This window comes from Myotis daubentonii, chromosome 2, assembly GCF_963259705.1.
Source record: "Myotis daubentonii chromosome 2, mMyoDau2.1, whole genome shotgun sequence".
Taxonomy (NCBI): domain Eukaryota; kingdom Metazoa; phylum Chordata; class Mammalia; order Chiroptera; family Vespertilionidae; genus Myotis; species Myotis daubentonii.
Genome location: NC_081841.1, coordinates 205,726,823 through 205,732,822, shown reverse-complemented (window position 1 = coordinate 205,732,822; position 6,000 = coordinate 205,726,823).

Sequence of the window (6,000 nt, the reverse complement as noted above, 5' to 3'; positions counted from 1 at the left end):
CTCTCAGTATATACTTACTGGTTGGGTGATTTGGTATCATAACAAGAGCACATCCTTGGGTAGTTTTGGTTTGTTTAATTTTAAATATTCTGGACAAATCTGTTCAGAGTATGGCAGGAGATAGATCACATGGCAAGCAGCTCCCATCTACTCAATGACCTCAAACCATGGATGGTTTTGGTCACTGAACTTGGAAAATAGTCTAGTTTTGGCTTTTCTTATTTGTACTTCCAAGGTGTTTCTAATTTTAGAAACTGCCCATGTTGCCTCTTTTCCCTGCTTCAACACCCCATCTCCAATCACCAGGTTACTCCTCTCCCTTTAAAGGCTCTTTATTTTTAGTCTTTACAGAGTTCAAAGAGCAAGATGATATTAAAAAGTATGCGTTGGGAAGACTCATTTCCTCCTTTGTCCTCATGTTCCTCCTCCTGGCCATAAGTGATAACTGTTGTTAGATTCTTATTTATTTTTGAGGACTCATACAGATAACACATAAAGATAGACGCTCTTATACCCCTTTTATCTCTCCTATAAAAGATTGCATAACATGTTCACTATTTGCCATTTATTTTGCTTTTATTTTTCACACAAACAGTACTTTATTGAGGTGTAACATATGTACAGTGAAATGCACCAAACCTAAGTGCATAGGCCAATGAATTTTTTCCATTTGTAAAATTCATTTTTCCTTGTGTGAATTCTAAAAGCAGCATTATTGAGGTACAATTGGCATATAACAATCAACTGCATATATACTTATGCACATATATATACACAGTTGATTATATAAATAATTGTATATGCATCATCCTCTTGTCTCTGTGTCTAGTATATGCATCATCCTCTTGCCTCTGCATTTCCCTACTAGCTACTAAGACAGAACAGATTGGTGGATTGGGCTGAAGACATCTAACATTAAGCTTATTTACACCCTCACGGTTACTTCTTTGAAGCACCTCTAGATTCTTAAGAGCCAGGAGGTAGGTAACAAAACTTGAGGCTTATTACGACTAAGTCCTATTAATCACCTAAATTTCTGACAATTACGCATTTGATCTCAAGGGACTTGGTGAGATTAATTTGAAGATATTTGCAATTGAAAGCTTATTTTGTCACTCTGTAAAGATTCCGTGTCAGAGCTTCTGGTCCTGGGCAGTTTTATGCAAAAAATCAAGGATTCTTGGACAAAAGAAACAGAACTTGTATGGAATTTCAGGATTTCTTTTGCATATAAGTCATAGTTCTAGGAGGAAGGAACTGAACACTTGTTAAGCACCTTCTATTAAATATGTGCTTTATTTACATGATATAAATAATTTCAACCTCACAAGTAACCTTTGCCAAAGATGGGATTATCACCATTTTTATAGAACAGGAAACAGGATCTGAGAATCTAAGCAACTTGAGCAAGGTGACACAGTAAGTGGCATGCGCTGGAATTGGAAGCCAGAGCTATATGATTTTAGAGCCCATCCTTTTGATGTCATGGCTCTCCCCTCTGTTTTCCACCCCTAGACAAATATATATATCAGGATGGGCTGCATGTTACATTTTTTCAGTACGTCCAAAGGCCTGAGGAAAAAAATGCAACAGCTTATCACAGAACCTGGAGGCAACCTGACCATAAAATACATGGGTAAGTGAATTTTGCTATTGATGTAAATTTACATATATTGAACTGTTCCTGAGAATTTAAGTAATAAGAATTGAGAAGTTACTGTGGCCTAAGAATTGTGCTCAGCCCCTTGGCAGAGACGAAATAAGGTGAGGTGTGGCATCTACTGGCAGACTGTATCATGTTGCTGGAGAGGTGAGGCATGAAGTGGGGGGTTGTGTGCAGTGACTATGAGGTCAGGGTGGTCTGGAAAGGGCCTGGCTGGAGGGAGCAGAGCTGAAGTTGGATGTGTAGCTGGGGATCTGACTACCCAGAGCTTTAAAAACCAGGCATTGTAGCTTTGATGAGTTTATAGAGAGCTCATCTGAGCCAGGACTAGGTATCAGACGTCCTGTCTGGTTATTCATCCTACCAATCTCTGTATTCTCCAAAAACTGATATCTTCATATTCCAAGAGCCAAACTCTCTTACTGCAAGAGTAGAGAATGAGGACCAGGGCGTCAGTCAGAGTCCCGCAGGAAACTGATGGCACACTCAAAAGGGGTGATGGGAAAGAGTTCCATGGAGGGCCCATTCACAAAGGTGGAACAGATTTAGAGAAAAGCAACAAAGGATGGTGAAGCATCAGGACCAGCAACAGCGGGAAGCCATTGCCACCCTAAATGTGAGGACAAGGGAGTAGAAAAGGACACTGGGACCAGTGAGAGCACAGTTGCTGAGCTTTAGGGGGAATGCACCAACAACAAATCTGGGGACTAAGTACCTCTTCCTCACTTTCCCCAAATTCTCTAATCAGTTCCTGGCTCCTCCCATTGGCCCAAACCAATAGGAAGCTAGAGGTCATGGGAGCTGTGTGGGTACAGTCCTTAAGGTCAGCCTCCTGAGGGACAGAGCAGAGCGGAGAAGGACAGAGGGTGGATTTGGAGACCGATGGAGAATATCCAGTGCAGAACATGTGCTGGGGGATCTGGGAAGGCTTTTCTGGGCAGAGCATCAAAGGAGCTATTCCAGGTGCCCTAGAATCACAGAGGTTTTCACTCGCTCCCTTTCGTAACCCAACAGCTTGCCCTGGTTCTTAACAGCAACTCTGTAAACACAGGACCTTGTTCTTATTGTAGTCATCATTTCCTGCAGAACCCAGAAACAAGTGCCAGCTGTTCGGCTCAAGCCCTTGCTGAAGAGGCGGTAATGGGTCTATTCTTAGTGATCACGCTGTGATGGGTGAGCGACTTGAAGTTCAAGGTACTGGGTGCCCAGATAACTCTGGATGATAGTGTTGTTCATTGGCTTGAAAGAGGTCCTCCTCATTAACTCGTTATCTCTCTGGAGAGCCAGTTGCGTTTTGGCTCCGGCTTGATAGTGGCTCTATTTCTGACTTGCTTGGGAACTATTATTAACTATTATTCCAAACAATACACTTGCATATTTGACAATCCGGAAACCAAATTTAGCCGTGCAAATTATAGACAACTACTCTCATATAATGCCACTGTGGTGACCCAATTTTTAAGAAATGGAAGATTAACAAAGCCAGCTTTAAACACTTAAAACAATATTTTATGTAAGAAACCATTTCCCCCATTAATACATAGATTCCTAAAATGTTCTCAGAGCTGCCTGGAAGATAACTAATGTTTCTTTCAAAGGAAGGGGAAGTTGTAGATGTCAGATGTATGCAAAAACCCTTCAAGGCTGAACATGCCATCAACTTACTAAGGAATTATGTTGTAACTAAGGGAAACTAAAGAGGTAATTTAAATGATTTAAACATCACCCTTTCCCCTCCTTCTCTAAACCCCCAAGACAATACTTATAATATTAAACTGACCTTTACTGTATGTGGTTTTAATGAAAGATAAGACATTGTCTGCTTCAGAATACATCTCAAACCATTCTTTAAAGTAATGATTCATGCCAAGGCCTGTGCACCTGCTTGTGAAGAAGGGACATGTGACCTTTGAAAAATATTCCATGAGTCTGAATCATCTAAGTATATTATTGCTTTATTCTTGCAGACAAGAAAAACCAAGAACAGTTTGGATAATGGAAAAATCTAGCTGGATTTGAATGCCACTTATTTGGATCCTACTGTGTGATTTTTAGGCAAGTTCCTTAACCTCTCTGACTCTCAGTCTCATCATCCTATCTAATAAAGAGGGAATATGCTAATTAATCCTTACACTGTCGCAAAGATGGCAGCACCCACAGCCAATAAGGAGGGGATATGCTAATTGACTGCCCCACCCTCAAAGAAGGCGGCACCCACAGCCACAAGATGGCGGCACCCAGACCCCTTAGCCTTGCTGAGGCAGCAGGCACACGGCAAGGCCGGGCCTGTCTCCAGGAGGGCCTGGCTGCTCTGCGTGCCTGCCTCCAGAGTCCCCAGTCTCCTCAGCTCCTCAGGTGCCCAGGGCTGGCCCGAGGCACAGGCAAGCCTTGATGGTGGCTTCCCAGCTGCCCAGGGCCACCTGAGGCTCAGGTAACCAGGGCCGGCTGAGGCTTGCGCTGCCAGCAGTGGCAGCAGAAGAGGTGTGATGGGGCATCGCTTTCCCCTGATCTCCGGGTCGCCTCCCACCCCTGAGGGTTTCCAGACTGTGAGAGGGGGCAGGCCAGGCTGAGAGACTGCCCCCACCCCCTACAGTGCATGACCTCTAGTCTTTAAAATAAATATAAAAATACTATCCTGCTTGCTTATTGTAAATGGTAAATGGATTTGCGTGTGAGCACAGTATTCAATACATGAGCATTAAGGTATTTTTTCCTAATTCCAGTAATTCACAAGTCTGCTCAGAGTTCAGGGCTCTTACTGAGAATGCTATGCTGGCAAAGTATCTGGGAGAGAAGGAGAACATTGTCACATATGTGGAATCTGAGAAAAGGTCATGGTTGTTGACAAACCAATCTAGGCTATGCCAACTTGAGGGTGTGGATGAGTTTTCAAACTCACATGTTGGGGTACCACAACCAGCTTGCTTTGACTTGGGATTACCTGACCGGGTAGCTCGGGGACTGTGATAATTTGGGACAGTGGTGGTGGTCGTACCTACTCTTCCTGCAAAATTATTAGTGTGATTGGTCTGTTGACCATATATGGAGAAATAATACATCTAGACATGGAAAGAATGTTGATATGAAATTGTGACTTTGCTCTCGTGGTGAAGTTTCTAGATTTAAATAGTGTCAAACAGTTCCAATATGACAAGCTCTATAAGCCCCGGGTCTTTGTTCCTGTAGTCTTCAACTTTCTGTGCCCTATCCCAGAGACCTGCTAACCTTGAACCTTTAGGAAGAAAAGGGACCTGTTCTTTATATTTTTCTGACTTTTCACCCATCTTATCTAATAAAAGAGAAACATGGTAATTAGCGTACATCCGCTACCCTTCCCATTGGCTAATCAGCGAGATATGCAAATTAACTGCCAGCCAAGATGGCGGCCGGCAGCCAGGCAGCTTGAAGCTAACATGAGGCTTGCTTGCTTCAGTGACGGAGGAAACCAACGTTCCCCGCCTGCCTTGCCGGCCTCTGAGCTTGCAGTTTGAAACATTGTTACAAATATAAAAGCTAAACAAAACCCCAGAAACCTGCTTTCATCTAGCTGGCATCTCAGAGCTGGAGTTGATACAGTGTTTCGATTATAGAACCCAAACAAACCAGATACCTGCTTTCAGCAGCGGAGGCCTAAGAGCTGGAGCCAGAGCTAAAGCTGGCCCAGAATAAAAAAAGAAAAAGAGGAGCAGTTGGGAGCTTCAGTCACCTGCCAGCCTGAAAACAGCCCTCAGCCCCTCACCCAGACTGGCCAGTCACCCCAGTGGGGACCCCCACCCTGAAGGGTGTGTGACCAGCTGCAAACAGCCATCATCCCCTCACCCAGGCCGGCCAGGCACCCCAGTGGGGACCCTCACCCTGATCCAGGACACCCTTCAGGGCAAACCAGCCAGCCCCCACCCGTGTACCAGGCCTCTATCCTATATTGTAAAAAGGGTAATATGCCTCCCAGCACCGGGATCAGTGTGACAGGGAGTAGTGCCCAAACCCCCGATTGCCCTGCGGCTCTGTGTGTGACAGGGGACGGGGCCACAACCTCCCTATCCGCCCTGCTCTGTTCGTGACAGGGGAAGGCGCCCTAACCCCCTGATCAGCCCTGCTCTGTGCCTGATAGGGGGGAGCTCCCCAACCCCCTGATCGCCCTGCGGCTCTGTGTGTGACAGGGTGCGGCACCCGAACACGCCCCTCCCCCACGGGCCCTGCTCTCTGTGTGACGGGGTAGAGCCATAACCTCCCCATCGGCCCTGCCCTGAGTGTGACAGTGGTGGCACCCCAACCCCCTGATCCGCCCTGCTCTGTGCATGACAGGGGGTGGTGCCGCAACCTCCCCATCGACCCTG